We start from the raw sequence: 20,079 nt of genomic DNA on the forward strand, positions 1-20,079 counted from the left end.
TCTGCTGGACCCGACCTAGAACTCACTGCTTTTCAGTGGCACAAATGGGAAAATATTTCTCAATGTTGTCATGGAAAAAGAAAACCAAAAGAAATGCTAGTGGCCAACAGTGAACCAATGATTGCATTCAGCCTTTTGGAATCCACAAAAGAACTTACTTTAAAGAGATGAGTTTATTCCAACGAAAGCTACTACATTTAATATCTCATCCCAAATACGATGCTTTCACAGACAAAACTTGGGAAAGAGTTAATAGCCAGAGACTTGCTGAGATGAGAGCACATGTTGAGGCCATCGGTTACATAAATGTAACACTTCACCTAATGCGTGCTGGGTGTTATTTTTAAAAGCATCATCATTTCTTGTCAGCCCAGAGAATAAACTAATCTGGGATCTATTTGACCAATGGGAATCATTTGAATTCTCCTGAAGGCTATACGTGTACCAGCCAAGGAAGAGCGCTCCCCTCCTCTGACCTTTCTTGAATCCTTGGATCTAAAGGTTAAAAGTAATCAATATCTCATTGCGCTGCTTGGTTTCAGGGTAATAAGTAATAACCATCATGTTAAAATCCAAATGATTACAGATAGCACTGCAATGAGTTGACCTGTTTGGGAGCTTTTATTAATTGCAATCAGGATAATCATTAGAGTTTGCTAATAAAATTTTGGATTAAATTGCAAAAATCTCAGCCTTTAACTTTTGAAAAATGACTTTTACTTAATTAGAGGTGAATATGCAGTGTTTCCTCCTGTGTTGAGCTAAGAGATTTGGCTTTAACCTCACATTTTTATAAATTTCTTTCTGGTTTTATAAAGTAAATTAGAGGAACATTTAAATTCCTTGTAAGAAAGCGTGTTTGGTTCACTACCACCTTTGGCTCCTGAACTGCTCAAACTACCAGTATGTATGTGTTTCAGGTCAATGAGTTAATGGAAATGTCCCTCACCTACTTTTTAGCATTTCCTATTTTTAAATTACTTATCTTTAGTGGTTATATTTATATTTGGAATAATCTGCTTTGAAACTAAAAAAAAAAAAATTATATGATGTGTGATTAAACTTTACAGACAACCATGAAATAAACTGAGGTCTATTTGTTTTGTTATTATTGTTTTTTTAAAGCAGCAAAATTTAAAGATGAAAACCAAGTATTATCACAAAGAGGTCTTAATGTAAAAAGGATAAATGTTATGTTTAATGTTCCATGCAATTACATCAGGAAAGCATTGGTTATTATAAGGATAACCACAAGGAAGTGTATAAGATACATATGCAACTGAATCCAAATATTTTGTCTTTATTAATCATTCCAGTTTTATTAGCACTTCATGCATATATTTCTAACGCAGAAAGGTAGGGCTAGAAGGGTACCTAGAAAATGTTTTAGTAATTTCAAAAGAAGTCCTGGCGCCTGTTCAGAATAGGCTGTTGAGCCCTGGGGTGGGGGTTGGAGGGTTGAGTTCAACTATGGTGCTTTCACAGATAAACTCTAACCTCCTTCCTTCTTGTCCTTATCTCACTACCCTGTGTCTAACTTTAGAGGGAGGTAGATTTGTTTTTGTCCAAGGGACATCATTTATGGAGTATTAAGAATTCCCCAACTCAACTGTCTTTATTGGTAAATGTTCGTACTGCCTTAAACCCTATCCTTAGGATTTATTTATTTGGGGTAAAAATAGAATACAATACACTGTACCAGATGCAGATATTCTATAGGGGGTAGGAGTAAATGCCAATTTTAACATTTAACTTAAATAGTAGAGCACTGGGAAGGGAAGATGGAGTGGATAGAGGGAACAAATCCAGATAAGGAACCAAGAACAGATATTATCTACTTCATTGTTTTATAAAAAGAGAAGTGTGTGTGTGTGTGTGTGTGTGTGTGTGTGTGTATGTGTGTGTGTGTGTGAGTGAGAGAGAGAGAGAGAGAGAGAGAGAGAGAGAGAGAGAGTTATGAGATAGATTCAGGATAGAGGAAGAAAAAGAAAATGAACCTTGGCCAAATCTGACTATTTGATTGGCCAAATGAACCTTGGCCAAATCTGTCCATGCCCCATGCACATTATCTTATTTAATGTTCACAATAATCAAGGATTATTTTCCCCATTTCACCAGACTCTGAGCCTGAAACACTCAAGTGACTAGCCTAAAAGACACAGAACTAGCTTCTCAGTCAGGTTAGGCTCGGTTCTACTGATATAACCACCCCCAAATCTCAAAGGTTTAAAGCTACAAATAGTTATTTATCATACATACATGTCCATCACAGATTGGCTGGGGGCTCCCTGCTTGGCATGTTCTTTCTCTAGAACTCAGACTACTGGACCAGCCATCCTCTTCAATATTCTTTCAATGTGGCAAAAATAAAAGAGACTTCTGGAGGGTCTCCCTCTGGCCATTAAACCATCTACCTGAAACATACACATGCCACTGTCTCTCAAGATCATTGGCCAGAACTGATCACATGGCTCCACTCTACCCCAGGCTGGATGGGGAAATACACCCCCACTAAATGTCTGAAAGGCAGAAAGCTAGAAATATTTCTTGAGCTCTGCCAATAACTACCACAAGAAATGAGTAAATAAATCAGGCTTTGAACCCAATCTGCTTGGCTCTAATACCAAGTCATTCTTTTACATGTTTCTGCCTACTCACTGTTACCTCATATCCTTTGCCTACAATAGGCAAAATTCTTGCAAGGACACTATTTCCCTCCTCTACGTGAGCTTTTGATGCTAAGATAGAAAAAAAGATCCTACAGTTTAGATAGTACATCTGCAGAGAAATCATGATGAACTTGGGTTAGCTCTTTAGCTAATCATCAGGCTATTCTGTGAAAGCCCCCAGACTGTCTTAAGCACCTCAGCACCCTGGGGGAAGGTTGCCATCTTGAGCCTCACAGGACCCTCCTATATACTGTCCGATTCAGGGAAGCTAAGAGTGAAAATATTTTTGTTTTGGGGGGAGATGCACTAAAGGCAACATTGCTCTAGGAGAATTCAACCTCCTGGGCCTGTTATTGCCAAAGGGAGTTTACAGAAGAAAGGTCCCATGGAGAGATGGAATATCATTTGCAGAAAAACCACTTTTCAGTCCTCTCAAGGAAGCAAATACAGTTCTCAGAATTAAGGGCATCCTCAAGCACATTCTGAATAATGTGGACATTTGTGGAGCTTATATATTTTTAAACTGGGCACCGCTGCTACACTGTGTCCCTAATGAGGCACACGGGGGTAAGCTAAGAGGGAAGTAGTGGTCTTCCTGCTGAACCCTGATTCATTTACATAACACGCATGCGCGCACGTGCACACACACACACACACACACACACACACACACACACACATTCTCTTTTTTCTAAAGCTAGAGAAGAGTCAACCAGATTAATACCCTTATTGCTTTTCTGGCTGATTTTACTTTTTCTTTCAAACTTTCTCAGACCAGAGAGCTACGGCCTTTCTCCAGAAGGATAACTATCATCCCAGAAAGTCATCTGCACCCACTATTTCAGCTGCTTTCCTAAGTAGTTGATTACATAATGCTCATAGACATTTGCATAAAGAAAATAGGTGATTTGTGATATTCCCCCTGCCATCTCATTTTAGCCATGAAAACTAGGAAGTTTGTGGAAGAGGTACACCTAAACATAGTCATGCACACACTTATCTGTTTACACATATACACACATGTATGCAAAGTACTGACTTGTTTAATTTTTTTAAAAATCTATCATCAGGATTGAATTTAATGAAAGATTCCTTGGACCAGATACACTTGTAGTCCCAAGACATTTAAATCATGCATATATAAGTAGCTATATAAACCCCCTTCTATATGCCAAGTTTCAGTCTGGAGCTCATTTCTATGTTATAAATCTTGGCATATTGGATTTTGTTGCCTTCATTACAACAGCACTATCCCTTTTGATACTCACAGGTGCCTCCCTGAGAGGGCCCTCCTGGAGAGTAATTTAGCCGTGAGTTCTTTCTTATTAATTAAATGCATATTTTAATGATGAAAGGTTTGGACTTTGTGGACCAAATCTGAGAATGAATGAGTGTAATTTTTGTTAGACTTCACACTCCAGGAGAGAAGGGGTCATATCTGTCTTGTTTATTATCTATCTCCAGTGCCGAGCACAGTACCTGCCACAGAATAGAAACTCAGTATATGTTAGGAAACATTTTTCCAATAAGGCTTATTCAATGATTTATTAATTAAATTCTATTAATCAGGACTGTGCTATCAATTCATTACTTTTTTCAAGAAAACAGTCCTATTTTCATGCTATGGTTATTGAGTCTATAATCACCAAAATTTACAACTAGTCTCAAACCATGGTATTCACTGATATATTCTTGACTTTGTAGACAGTCCCAATGTAATTATTTATACATCTGAGGATAACATGTGCCATTCAAGTGTGACACCTAAAAACAGAAAATAGCTGTAGGTAAATACCAACAATCATTAGGAAGGGTAAGCATATCAGCATAATTTGTTCTTGTACCATAGTTAACAGGACAGTTTATTGACACATTTGTTGTAGAGAATTAGGTTTGACTTCAGATAAATGTGTACATCTAAAAATGCAATAATGAAGGGGGTGAAAAAAACAGTGAGAGGTTTGGACTTGGGCTGGCTCCTCAATCCAGTCCACCGTGATGAGGGGGAAAGGGGAGACTCTAAAAAACTGACTAATTTTTCCAAAGCTATAGTTAGCTAGTTCAGAATACAAAAGTGTAAATATTAAATTTCATGGCTGTAATATCAAGAGAAGGCTAAAATTTGAAGCTTTCTCCCACTTTCATTAAACAACGTTTTACTCTTTAAAACTTAAAAAAATAATCCTCATATGTGATTATTTAAATTTAGAGATTAATTGTAATTGTTAATGATTTTAAGCAATTAAGAAAAGGTTAAAAGATGTACCATTTAAAACTAAAATTTGATCAAGATTTGTGATGAATTCACTTCTTGCCCCAATTTGTGTCCACTTTGATATCCTTTGAGTTTATGCCTTCCCACTGAACTTTATCCTTCCTCCTCAGCATTCCTTCACTGGGCATGCTGAGATTTGAAAATATGCATAAAGAACTATCCTCTCTGGATAATTTTTTCTCTTCTTTTCCTCACTCTCTTCTGCCTGGTGATGCTAAGGCCTGATTCTGTGAATCAGTGATTTTCTTATAAGCCATGAACAAAAATCCTCATGTTCATTAAAACTTAAGTATAAATTAATCTCTAGGGTTGAGCTCATGGAATTCTTTTTTCTGCACCATGCGAGTATAGCAAAAGAACTCAAATTTGGCTAGAATTTTGCAATCCATGTTTTGATGATAGTTTAAGAGGCTCTGCCCGTCCAAACTTGGGTTAGAAAAAGAAATAAAGTATGAAAACACTGCCTGAAGCCCTTTTATTTACAAAAATTTCCAGGGATACCATGAGTAATGCCAGAAATCTCATGTGACAGCCAGCTCTTGTGGCATTTTTTAGCTCACCAATTTCAGGAAATAGTTCCAGGAAGCTGATTAGAGCTTAAAAATTAAAAAAAAAAATAACTGAAATGAATAATTGTGTTTCCTACCCATTGTCCAGACTGCTGCTCACAGCCATGCCCCACTGGGGTGGACATCTTTCCAGGGCTGGTAATATTTAGCACTCAATAAATAATTTCTGAATTGAATTACTTGTTTAATGAGTGTTTTCTCTTGAATCATAAAAAGTAAGTCTCTTAGAGATTTTGTACAGTTATTTGTTTCCACGGGAAGTGAGAATTTTACCTGGAGTTTCAGGACTGCAGGTAACCTAGAAAGAAACTTTATTTCATTTACTCTCTTTCAAGGATTGTTTTCTGTCCATTCCAGAGAGGAGAGACTTTGTCCTCCATTGAAGAACTTTCCAGAGGGTATTCACAACCGCCGATTAAAATGTTTAGCAACTCCCACTGCCCTGAAAGTCTTCTTATATCCGGTATAAATCCCTTCTGTTGTTAGGTTTAATTGCCAGATCCACCAAAATCCATGCTCTGTAATAATTAGACCTCTTCTGTTTTCTATATAGTCTTATTTCTCAAGCTTTTGTAGTTTTCAAGTTAAAAAAATCTTTTAAAATTCTTTATTTCAGTTTTATCTACACTCCATCTAACTGAAACCACATCCATCGTCTTTTGTCGGAGAAAATACGCTAATATTGAAAGACTGCTGGTAAATCCATACATTTGAAGGGCTTTCACAAGCACATGGATTTCCCCACCAGATTTTTCAACTCTCCTTTTATTAAAAGTTAATAACATAGTTCATGGATGGTTTAGTGGAGGAATGTGGCCTGTCTGAAATGGTATGACTTACACTATATACCTAGGGAAAACAAAGTTTAAAAAGAAAAAGGAAATGACATAAAAATGGACCAAAAAATCTTCTTCCCATTTAGGCGCTGAACTGCTTTTTCTCCCATTGGATGCATAATATATTACTTATGTAAGAATGAGCAGTATGCTTTTGGCTCACATTCTACTTGGAACATATACAGTATGACAGCTTCCTTGGCTTATTGTTGTATATGTGGCTATCTATTTTTAATACGTTGCTTTTGTCCTTTTTCATGCTTGCTTACATCTGTTGTTATGAAAACTGACATGAAGTTTTTAAACACAAAGGAAGTGATGGAGAAAGAGATGGTAAGAGACAGCATTTCAGAGGAACGTGAGGTGGAGAAATAGGAGCAAAGTGTCCGTGGAAGGAAACCAAAAGCAGCCTCTGCAGGCGAGACGGGAGGGAGGTCGGAAAAGGGTCTGCAGTCACAGAGGAAAACCCCGCTACGGCGGCAGAAAGCATTTCTAGGTTAGAAGGAGCTTAGCACATTGTCCACCAAATATTTAAACTTTTTAAGCTGGAGTTTTCAAACTAGTGAAAGGAGGACAACACCCGCCTCCAAAGGTTGCTGGAATTCAATGAGGTGCTGTATGTAAGGGGTTCAGTCCCATGTTTGGTAAAGAGTATGAGCTCAATATATAATACAGAACCAGAGGTTGACAAAGGATAGCCTGTTTTTTAAATAAAGTTTTATTGGAACACAGCCAGCAGCATTCATTTGTGTATTGTCTATGGCTGTTTTATACTAAAATAGCAGAGGTTAGTGCTTTCAACAGTGGCCATATGACCTGCATGCCTAAACTATTTACTAGCTGGTTCTTCAGAGAAAATGTTTGCTAGTCCCTGGTATAAATAATTACTATTATGGCAACACTTTGGGAATATGTATTATTCTACAGATTTAAGTGATTTTCCAATTCAGTTTTATGTCTGTTGTATTATCATAATTCCATTGACTATAATTCTTGTGCCCAAGGTTGTCAGGGTTTTTTGTTTTTTTTTTTGTTTGTTTGTTGTAATAACCCAAAGTCGGCCTGCTTGCTTGCTTTCCAATGCAGCATAAATGGTTAACAGGTTCATCTCACCACCAGGTGGCCTCCTATCCTCTATTGTACTTGTGGGACCCAAAGGGAAGCAGAAAATGGATCTAATTCACTTCTTTCAACTTTGGCTGTTTTTCTGCTCTCAGCACTGCTCTGCTGGCTTGTCCGCTCTGAGATCAGGCTACAAACCCTGCGTTTTGTGTTTGGCTTTGAAACATGAATTCACAGTGACCCACTTAGAAAATGAATTGTAAAATCAGAGAAGCAGTTAAAACAGTAAAAACAAAATTAAAATATTTAAATGCATACACATACATATCAAAGTAGATTTTTTTAAAAAAAAGCTTGACTATCACTCTTAGAGCTTTACGATGACTCAGTCCCACTCTCGCAGGTATACCAGCAGGATTAACTGATCCGGAAGCTTCCTCGGAAAAGACAAAGGCCACTGCCACTCACATTTCCACATGTTAATTTCTCTTGAAAAGCACGGATGGACTTCACCTCAGTGCCCCAGCGTCTTTATGTTATTTTATTCTCTAGATCCCCTTTTGAGTTTTCTTTTATCTGATTTTTAAGCTTCCTACAGACCCGCGTTAGGAAAGCGATGGCAATCCTTGTGACCAAGCACTGGAGGAGGCTGCCATCCTTCTGGGCAGGGTCACTTTCTGCATCTGTAGAGTGAGTGGCTCTGGCCCATTCCACTTCAGGGTTCTCTCTTTGGTGAAAAGGAAAAGATTGTTCTTATTAGTAATTGAGTTTGCAACCTGGCAAAATCAGAATTTTAGGAATTAAATTTCAAAGCCTAAAGAAATAAACTTATGAGTAAATATATGTATATTTTTTGGAAAACTACCATTAGAAGTACGTAATTTCTAAATGCCATGTTGTTTTTGGTTCATTTTAGGTAGTTCTAAATATGTATTTGGGAAGCCCTTTTAGACCCTTTATTTTCCATTTTACGTTGATTCAGTAGTAGATGATTATTCATTTGAATTCTCAACAGTGTCTTTTGCCGAATCTGTCAGGGGAGCTCAGCTTTCTCTGCAACGTCTTATTTCCCACACATTTTAATTTTCCTACCTTTTTTCTTTAGGCAGAATTGACAAATGCTTCTCACATTATTGTACAGCCTCGAACAGATATAGTCACTTACACTTCCATCAGAAAGCAGTCATTTCCTGTCATATGGACAACCTGCGCTTACCTTCTGCTTGTGTTGCAGTCTGTGTACCTCTCTGGCTTGTATTTGAATTGTCACACTGGATGTCCTGGCAAATACGGCTAAAGGCGTTTAGCTGTCTATGAGGAAAAGACCATAAAGGTCTCTCGGGTATTTTGGTGAGGAACAGGCTTACCTTTGAATTCAAAGTCTACCCCGGGAGACCGGTGACAGGCAATCATACTAATTCGCAGTTCCCTCTGGGGCTGCTTCTCTGGGAGCTATCTGGTTAAAGGCAGATTCATATATGTCTGGGGAAACTGACTGCAAGCTTTTTCCACTTTGCAAACTGCACTAATTACGATCAAACCCAACTAATAATTTATAAAACTCACATCACTTCCTGTGTGCCTAAGCACAGAGACATTACCTACCTTAGTTCTCTTTTCTCACCTATATTTTTTAAATTATGTATGTCCATCTGCCCTGATACATATATTAGGAATTAACCAGTTAACTGCCACGCGTCCAAAGACGCTTTTATCTCGCTTGTGTCTATCGACGCTTATGGCTTACAAATGGTTAATGGTCTAATTCAACCTTTGCTTTAGAAGTAAGGAGGAGTAAGGAATGAGTCTGCCTGGCCTTAGTGATTGTGAGGATGAGACAATGAGCATTTGTTAAGTATTACTATGAGTTTTAGAGAACAAAATAAAAGGAAGGTTATCTTTTTCCTTAAGTAACGTAATTCATTTAGAAAAATAAAACAACAAAAAGCCATGAAATGATAGCAAAGAACATATTGTGTAGTATAAGAAAATAACTGCTGGTCTTCTTAGAACATCTCCATAGAAGAAATGAGATTTTAATTGGGTCTTGCTACATAGAATATAAATAAGTAGATTGGAAATAGAATTGCAAAAGAATGTAATATGGGGAAAGCCCTCAGATCTGGGAATTAGTTTGACATGCTCCTAGGAGTTTACCAAGGAAGATCACCGGGGGAAGAGTAGAAAAGCAATGGCAAATCCTAATGGCTTTCATCCATGTGTTCAGTGAAAGAAGTATTACTGTGATCCCCAGATGAGCAATTAAGGCACAGAGAATTGCGCAGCTAGTAAATAATGCGAGCAAAGTTTTAAAATGGGCACGCTGATTCCGGGCATGTATTCTCAATTTGATTTTTTAAATTTTTATTTATTTAGTTAGTTAGTTTGTTAGTTATTTTGCCAATCTCATTGGTTCACAAATTACAATGGTTAGCATGAATCCTTTTCTGTCATCATGTTTATAAAACTTAGTGATTAAATGGTTATGCGTATATAGGTTTTGAGATATACTAGTAGTTTATTAATATTACCAGGTAATACCCACATGTTCCTTTCTCCCTTTGTTAAGGGTGGAGAAAATAACACCTAGTTGATAAATGTTCTAAAATATGGAAAAATATATATGTATATAATATGTATTATATGTATGTCTACTGTTTCCTCCTCTGTAGAACTTTATTTTTTTAAGTTTATCTTTATTGTTAAAAGAATTACGATGTCCCCTTTGTTTTTGTGTTACCCATTGACCCCCTCCACCCACACCTGCCCCTCTCAGGGCTTCACCACACTCTTGTCTGTGTCCATGGCTATGCATATACTGTTCACCTTTCTAGTGGCTCCACTCAGATGTGGTTTATTTTACTCTGTTGCAATACCTTATTTCTAAGACAGATAATAAAAACAAAGGTGAAATTTGCAGGCTTACTTGCAAATGAGAAAAAGACCAAAATATTTTGTTCTGAAAGTCAAGTGTTTTAAAATTGAAGACTTTTTTTTTTAAATGGTACATTTACGTAGAGATCAGAAACCTTGTACAAACATGATCTAATTACTTATTAAAATACTAGGGGCCCAGTGCACAAATTCGTGCACCTTGAAAGGAACCGTGGGCCGCGAGGCTGCTGTGGGCACAGGGGTGGGTCTTGGCCCATTGTCCACACCCCCGCCTGGCCTCTTCCGCCCTGGCCCCCAGTCCACTGTCTGCCAGCAGCCCAGCTCCCACTGCTGCCACCGCTCCCATGCGCTGACGGCGTGGCGCGACTGGGGCTGATGCCATCAGCGGGTACGAGTAGCAGCTGCTGCTCCGATTGCCCCTCAGGAGCAGGGGGAGGTAGAGAAGCCCTCAGGGGCAATCGGGACTGGTGCTGGGCGCCAGCAGTGGGTGCAAGCATGTCCAGCACCAGCAGCAGGTGCTAGCGCCTGGCGGGACTGCAGCACGCAGGAGCAAAGAATTTTCAGTAACCACTAGAGGCTCGCCCCGATGACAACGACCAGCACCCTACCTTGCTGTGGCGCCACTGCTCACCTGCTCCACCATCCTGCCATAGCTGATGCCCAGCATGTTCCGTGCTCTGCCGCCTGCTGCCAACTCCCACCATGTTCCACGCATGCCCCCTGGTAGTCAGCGCACATCATAGCGACTGGTTTTTCGGTTGTTTCGCCATTCAGTCTATTTGCACATTAGGGTTTTATATATATAGGTCTGTGGTGGATAAGTGGTGAGTATGTCATTGTCACTATGTTATGGATGAGATGACCACGGAAATATGAAATGACTTCCCTTAGATCTTGAGCAAGCCACCCACAGAGGAGAGGCAGAGGTAGCGGTCAAAGGGAAGGTGATGCACAGTGAAGGGCTCCCTATCAGTGATGCTCAGGGAAAATCTAGGAAGTCAAAGTATTAGTACCTATTTCTGTTGTTTTTGCTGTAAGCTATGCTAAATGGCCACATCCTGGTTCTTCTGCCTCTTTTCATTCCTCTTAGTGAATTTTTGCAGCCCTGATGCAAATTTTTAATTCATCATTATGATATTCTCTCATTTCATTATTTCAGGAATGTCAGTAACTGAAGACCTCTATAGGTGTGATTTCCTTCTTCTTCTTCAATACTATATTTTTACATAATTTTTGTGATTTGTTTTCTGTAGACTAGATATGGTTTCCCATATCTGGTTAAACCCTTGCAACTTCCTTTATTTACTTACTAGAGGCCCGGTGCACAAAATTCATGCATGGGGAGGGGGGAAGGCCCCTCATCCCAGCCTGCACTCTCTCTAATCCAGGACCCCTTAGGGGATGTCCGACTTCCGGTTTAGGCCCAATCCCAGGATTGGGCCTAAACCGGAAGTCGGACATCCCTCTCACAATCCTGGACCACTGGCTCCTAACCACTCACCTGTCTGCCTCCCTGATCACCCCTAATTGCCCCCCCCCCAGCCAGCCTGATTACCCCTAACCGCCTCTGCCTGCCAGCCTTATTGCCTCTCACTGCCCCCTCTGCTGGCCTGGTCGCCCCTAACTGCCCCCCTGCCAGCCTAATCACCCCTAACTGCCTCTGCCTGCCGACCTGATCGCCCCAACTGCCCCCACCTGCCGGCCTGGTGGCACCCAACTGCCCCCCCGCCTGCCGACCTGGTTGCCCCACGCAGTCTGCTGCTCAGTCATTTGGTCGCCCCTCACTAACCCCCCTGCTGGCCTGGTCGCCCACGCAGCCTGCTGTTCGGTCATTTGGTCGTCCCTCACTAACTCCCCTGCCAGCCTGGTCGCCCCATGCAGCCTATTTGGTCGTCTGTTCGGTTGTGACGGTCACTTAGGCTTTTATATAGATAGATTACTTTCTCTCTATCTCTCTATGCATTCCCTTCATTTTGTTATCTACATTTTCACTTCTTCCTCTTCCTTATTTTGGGAACACGTGCACGTGCACACACACATTCCTCTTTAATGAAGCTCTTCTAATAAACTTTTTGGAATGATTATAGCAAATTCCCTTACATAACTTAAAAAATGTGCTCAAAAGCAGTTATCAAAACTCAGACTTGCTCTTTATGGTCTTAGTTATTACTAATACAGTAGGTTCTCAGGTTACGTCAGAGATCTGTTCCTACAGTGCGACGTAACACGATTTTTGCCATAAGTTGGAACCTACCTACATAAGCACCTACGTCACTTAACATGGAGCACATACACAGCAGTAATGAAGTGAAACAGTAAAAAAATTAAAAGAAAGATAACAATTCCTGACCTTTACTTGTGATAAATAAATAATAAAGAACATAAAGCACTTATGTACATACATCGAAATGACAGAACTTTTTAATAAATAAATGGGAGGCGTAACCACAAAACGATGTAAGTTGAGTCCAACATAACCCGAGGACTGCCTGTACATTTTTACCTTAAGCCTAGAGCTTCTTTAAACTGTGGGCTGTTGTTCTTCTGAATGACAGGTATCACTATCAGTGAGAACTCTCCTATCAGCTCTTTTAGCCTCAGCCTCAAGCTATTAAAAATCTACTGAGGTTTGGAGGGTGAGTATACACCGCTGAAGCCACAGAGTGGGGTTTTTAAGTGTGTTTTGACCACTCCAGAGTCATTTTGAATGGTACTCTTGATCTTATGTATTATACTCCCAGAGGCCACCGATTTCCTCAGACTTCTGGACTGACATCTAAAGATGTTTTTTTTAGAACAACAGCATGGCCTAGCAAACTAAACTGAAATTCCTCCTGAAAAGTTCATTTCTGGGTTTTAGTACTATCTTACTGACCTTGGGCAAGTCACTTAGTTTCTATATATCCATTTTTAATCTGCGAGACAGAAATGATAATACTAACTTTCCCTATGGGCTTGCCGTAGGAGAACAAAAAAAAAAGAGAACAATCCATTGAAATGACAGGCTTTCTGAGGTTGGAGCAACAAACAGTGCTTAAAGCCTGAAACCTCTAAAATTTATTTTCTTAAAATCTTTCTCTGGTAAATATGAACATGTATACCAAAGGGGAAAAAAGAGAGAGGAAGAGAGAGAGAGAGAGAGAGAGAGAGAGAGAGAGAGAGAGAGAGAGAGAGAGAGAGAAACAGAAAGGTTTTAAAGTCCATAGCAGACTGGTGTTGGAGTTGGAAATTGGACCCAGCCTCTTGCATTTTGATCCAATGTTATTACTGTGAGAAAACACTGAACTCATAAAAGGTGTCCTGAAATATTTAAAGAGCTGCTGTCACCTTCCTCTTTTCTTTGATACATTTTATAGAAGCTTTTCTTATGTTAACCATTTCTGGCCATGGAAAACAATTAACTTTGCTCATTTTTTTTCTATGTAAAAATTGAGAGTAATATTTCTGTATTGATATTTTCATCAAATATATTTTTCACTGAGAATAAAATTCAAATATAAAGAAGGCAGTCACATACTACTCATTTCTGTATACTAAAACGATTCCCAGCATATATTTCTATAGCTGATACACACTCATCTGGTCTTTCTTTTGGGAGAATTCAAATGAATAAGTATTTCCCAACTACCTTCTAAGTCTGTGCCATAATGCTAAGTTAAAGTGGATGAAGGGTAAACAGCACATGACCCCTAACCTTAAGCACTCCGTTGTAGGAGCATATAATCTAATTCTGAAACCACATTCATCCTCATCTGATGTGAAGACACCAGAATACCCTCGAAAAATGATACCAAGTACTTTACTACACAGGGATTTGGGTAGTCACCAAGAAAAACTCATGGCATAATGAATCTATTAAGGTTGTAGATGTGAAAACCTTTTGAAAATGTAAAAAACACCCTACAAATGCATAAATGTATGATGGCATTTCCATTGTGTTTTGGGAGCAGACAACCTTGGGGATGCTTTGATTGGCTCTGTCTTAACACTTACTATCTCATGTTGAGTTCTAGATATCCCTCTCAGTGCTGAAGTCCACAGTCCCCGAGGAATGTCCATTTGCACTAAACTTGAAAAGGTCGTTTGTGATGATGACAATATGGAGGCTAGTGCTTTCAGCTTTCATCGAGTCCACTGAGTCTCATAGGTTTCCACAGTGACCATGTTCTGCAGCAATATCTTTTTGATAAACTGCAATGGCTACAGTGCTCTACCTCTCATTTTTCTTGTCATCCTCAAAGAGAAAGCAAAATATGCTCTTTGAAGAAACATTACCAACAGAATTAACTTAAGAAATATATAGTCTCTTCCTTACGAAATTAATTTGGCATTATTTTTGAGGTGCGCAACATCTTGGCAACTGCTTTGATTTAAAACTCTATGTGATTTGGGAAAAGCACGTTTCAGAATGTTTAATTCAGCGATACAAAAGGCACTAATGAAATATGCATGTATGAATTTTATATCATATTAGTTCCTTCTTTCTTGAAATCTGAATAAAAGCCAAACATCTGGATTACGTTTGAAAAGCCTGAATTTTCAATTTTCAGAGAGATTCAATCTATTTTGACATTGCACACTTAGCCTTAACATTTACAGTGTGCTATTAACATTACTTGCAATTGTAAAAAAAAGTCTAGATTTAAACAAACTTGGTGCCTCCTAATGCTAAAAATATATCTGTATTTGAGATGGCTGCTGCTGCACAATCATATACATCCATAGTTAAGGCTTCATCAGCGTTTCTATTATAAATACTTGCATTGAACAGTTCTGTAATTCAGCTATAGAGATATGGGTAAGCTTTTATGTATAAATTATCCTATGATTGTATATTAAAACAACAAATAGCAATCCCTGTATCACTTAGTTTGAGAAACTACTCATTGACTTAGTGTTTTATGAAGGCCTCAAATATTCAAGCTACTCCATGGTGTCCAAAAAAAAAGGCATAGCCCTCATCCGTTGAAAGCTTTTTCCTCAAATTTATGACAAATAACAAGATTTCTATTTTTATAGATATTTAGCTATATTTTGGCAGCTAGACTAAAGGCAAGTGAATATTTATGGTCATAATTTAGGGAAGTGAATATTGTATTATGCTTTATCTCAGTGACTTTCAATCCTTTTCATCTCATTGCATGCATAAACTAATTACTAAAATTGTGCGGCACACCAAAAAATATATTTTTTGCCGATATGACAAAAATAAAGGTATAATTTTGATTCATCCTCACCAGGTAGCGATTGTGTTGGCCGTTGTTATTATTCTATTTGACAATCTAGGGGCCAAGAGCTCAGTGCCCCTGACTAAATAGTCATGTTTTAAAAATTCTCCTGGCACACCGGTTGAAAATCACTGCTTTATCTCATTATCATGGTTTGTTTATTTAAGATACAGCTTGATCAATAGAGTTTTAGGGGATGAGGCAAGAAGTTCTATGGTTACACAAGAGATCAAAGAAAATAGAAGAATGTGATGATGTAGTTGAAGTTTATGTAAGTTTACAGTGGAGTTTAATTTACTACACTTAAGTTTTTACTGGATTTCTTGTAGCATATATTAGGTGAATCTCATTCTTTTGTGACATGGAGAACAGCTGAAGTCAGAGATTTCCCTTTTCTTCTTATTTTTCTTTATTTTCAAAAATCCATTAAATTATATAGTAATATCCAACTAAACAAAAATAAAATGTTTTTGGAGGCATTTGTTTAGCTTAGGAGATGAAAAACAAGAGAAGTGATAGTACTTTTAAACAGGAAACTTTGTAAAGGAGAAAACTGAGTTTCATTACATTAATTGCTGCTTCTCATGTCTTTTTTTCCATTCTACATTGCATACTCTAACAGATATGATATAATTGCATAACTATTCTGACTATGTGCTGACATGACATTACAACAGCTCAGATATGGTGCATCATAATGAAATCGTAATTAGAACAGTCATGATATATTATGGCAATGATGCACATCGTCACTGAAGTGCATTGGAATGCACAGAAAAACCATTGAGATGTGCAGATTTTGACATAATACAGCACAACCATGGAGTTTCATAGCATGAAGAAGAAATTGCCATTATGCCCACACTGCTGGCAAGAAGGGTTATAACACATTTCTTAGATATCTGTGAGCAAAAGTTCTATGTTGATAGCAGAAAATTTTTGAGAGTAGCATTTGTGAAGCTTATATCTTAAAAAAATCTACATGAAGTATCTTGTTGAAATATGGACTGAACTACATGAGTTCTAAATTGGAAGTTTCCTATAAAGTATTTATAAAAAAAAAAAGAATCCAAAAGGTTTCATTTAATACCCCAAATTCAATGAAATATTTCTCTAAAGTAGGACAGATTAAAGATGATTTGAGGAGTTTCAGTTAAGCTTGGCTTTTCTTTTCATTCTCTGTGTCCTATCTTGAGTTTAGATTATATAGCTTACATTTTACACGGTTGTGTCTTTGCTCCATTGTTGTTCTCTTAGGTTTCTCTGCATGAGAATCTTATATCTGAGTCTCTTCTTCCAGCAAGAGATAGCTTCTCCTTAACTTTGCGTTTTTTGGTCTTGGCATTTATTTCACACACTAGAGGCCCAGTGCATGATTGAATCATGCACATGTAAGGTGCCCTACACGCTTTCGCTTTCGATCACCGGGGAGCTGGGTGCCTGTCCGCTGGTGCACCAGGCGCCGGAGGCTTCTGAAAGGCCTGGTGCCTGAGTGGAAAGGCACCCAGCTCCCACACTTTTGCTTTTGATCACGGGGAGCTGGGTCCCTGTCCGCTGGTGCACCAGGCCTTTCAGAAGCCTCCGGCGTGGTGGAGGCTTCTGAAAGGCCTGCTACCTGAGCGGACAGGCACCCAGCTCCCACACTTTTGCTTTTGATTGTGGGGGAGCTGAGTGCCTGTCCGCTCAGGCAGCAGGCCTTTTAGAAGCTTCTGAAAGGCCTGCTGCCTGAGCGGACAGGCACTCAGCTCCCCCGCTTTTGATGGTTCTGTGCGGCGGGAGGTCAGCTCGCTGCCCCAGAGGCCCCTTCTGTGCCGCAGCACAGACATGGCGCAGACACTGAGCTCGTGCTGCTGCTGGTGACGCAGCTCAGCGTCCCACCGGCCCAATCAGCTACCCCGGCCACCCTGAGTCCCGCCCCCCCGCGCCTCTTGGCCAATCGTGGGCATAGCGAAGGTATGGTCAATTTGCATATTTGTCTATTATTAGGTAGGATAATAATGTGTTTGTTATGGTGGATGTGGGCCCAAAGAAGCTCAACTCTCTGAAACAGAGAATTTTGGACCTACCTTCTAGGCCAATCCTAATTCAATGCCTCATTAACCCATAACATATCCAACCAGGTTGACTTCCGGTCTCTGCCTAAATACTGCTGGTGAATGGGAATTCACTGTTGCCCAAGCTACATTCCTATATTCAGTTGATCCTATGCCTGACATCTGAGGTCAGACAAAACAGGTTAATATTTTTTTGTGTAAAAGTCCTCTAAACATTTAAAGTCTGTTAACATATCCTTTCTTTTCTTCTCTCATCTTCAACTCTTACTTACCCCTTTGCTGAATACCTCCAGCTTCTTTGACAGCTTGCTCCTTGGGAGGTGTTGAATCTTCTCCCTCCCGGGAGTGCTCTCCTTTGTACATTTGATACATGGTCTAGCTCCCTCTTGGAAAATGGAACCCAAGCAGAACCAGGACTGCAGATTTGGGTCTAGTAAACCATAGTCAAGCTGATCTACCTGTTACCTTTCTTATTTTTGACCCTATTATGTTTGTTTCATTCAAGCTCCCGATCATATTTCTTTTGTTTTTACATTTACCTTTCACTGTCTGCTCATTGAATCTAAAGATAATTGAAGCCATTCTTTATGCAGTTTTTGTATTTTTTTGGGTGGTGGGTGGTGGTGGGGGGGGGGGGTTGGGGAGGGAACAGTCATTGACTCTGTTCATAACTATTTCCAGTTCCAGTGGGCCGAGCTAGTGGTTTCCCCATTTAGATGGAAATTGAGTTTTCTTATTCTCATCAGTCCATACTTCTTCCTCTTACTTCCCCTTCACTGGGATCAAGTGTTGGTAATCATCACATTTATTTATTTTTCTTTTAGTAGAAAAAATAGTTGTCTTTTTCCATGACTCTAGCAATGGTTAGAAGATGAAAGATTAAAGATGTCATACCTATGCTCAGTTCAACTACTTTACATTAGCATCTAGGTAGTGGGGTGCTGGAGCTGGCTAATACTGGCTTTTGAGAGCTGATTACTAAATATTCAAGAATTTTGCCAGTACTAGCAACTATTGGTAGCTTGGAATCTTGGTAACTTGAAACCTGCCATGGTGGGAGTATTTACACCTGGGAAATCAGCAAACACTACAAATCAGGGCTCCTCCCACCCCCCCAGCCAGTTTACTAGTATACTGCTACCAGTAGATATTTGAGTTTATGATCTCTGAGCTAAAATATTATTCTTTATTGATCAGTGACTTTAGTATAATCTGGCATTCTGATCAACATGCTGCATTCATATTTTACTTACATATGTCACTAACAAAAATATTGATTAAGACTAGACCAAAGAGAAGCCCTTGGCATAACATAGCCATTAAGCAGTGATCTTTATATTTGTTCAACAGGTTCTCAGCAGAACTCCATATACATCTGTGCTTCTAAATGATTGAATATTTCTACTCACTTTAGGCTTATGAAAATCTAATAGAAGCACATATACCAGGTCCAGAAATTCACATCTTTGCTGTAGGGATTTAAGTCATTAGATTTTGGGTATATGTTCTTAGCAATTTAATTATGTTTAAAATCTGGTTAGTAGTGTAGTAAATAACTGGTATTGCTACAAAATTGCATTGAGAAGGTAATAGGATTGAATTTTTATACAAGTTGACACTCAATTAAAATTTCCATATATCCAATGAGTTAGCCAGTTCTTGGCAAGGGAGTTACAATAAATGCCTGCCTCCTAAGTTGATCAGTTCAAAACATGCAAAATTTATAATGAAGTCAAATGAAGACTCAATGCATCAACTGAAATTTGAGTTTGGCTTAGCAAATACAGATCAAAAGCAAGAACTAGACTAGAGAGCACCCTTGATATTTCCTGCTTAAATTCCTCTATTTTTTATTGACCCTGGAGGAAAAATAACACATTAAAATCTCCTTACTGAATTACTGTCCTAAACCAACAGATCCATGGGACTTGTTCAGCTAAAAGCCACACAGACTTTGTAATGCAATGATGTAATCTTGGCTTTGTGTCATTTATATTCAACCTAAAAAAAAAAAAAAAAAAACAATTTTCCTGAATAGACAGGCTGACAATAATATTGTTCGGTGTGGGTTTTTATTTGGATTCTTTCCAAATGGTTCACATGCCTTCACAGTAACACATCATGCCTGCTTACATTTTTGCCTGAATTCAAAGTTTTCCCCTTTTACTAGCTTTCTGTTTTTCTTTTAAGGTCTCAGTTATGTTTGTAAAACTAACCAGCTCCACCACAAAATTAGGATGTATCTTGCAGAGTGCATTCATTTTACTTTTTGCATATTTTTCCGGAGGTCATGTCAAGGTTAGTTTGAATTCCATCCTACATTAAGACTTCTTTCACAGCTATTTAGCTCGGCAGCCTACTCCCCGCTGGGGTCTGCCCCTTGGGCACGTCAAAGCTTCAGACCTGACAAATCACACACAGATGAAGCTGTACAGTTTTTTAAACAGTTTCATCAGTAACTTTTTTTTTCTTTTTCACTATCTCCCTTCGA

General features: G+C 39.0%; 1 protein-coding gene across 1 annotated transcript in view; it reads left to right on the plus strand.

The window, feature by feature from the left end:
* AKAP6 (A-kinase anchoring protein 6) overlaps positions 1-20,079 on the plus strand; it is a 370,843-nt gene that overhangs the window by 264,279 nt on the left and 86,485 nt on the right. The gene's annotated exons all lie outside the window — the stretch shown is intronic.

Source organism: Eptesicus fuscus, chromosome 5 (assembly GCF_027574615.1).
Source record: "Eptesicus fuscus isolate TK198812 chromosome 5, DD_ASM_mEF_20220401, whole genome shotgun sequence".
NCBI classification, from domain to species: Eukaryota; Metazoa; Chordata; class Mammalia; order Chiroptera; family Vespertilionidae; genus Eptesicus; species Eptesicus fuscus.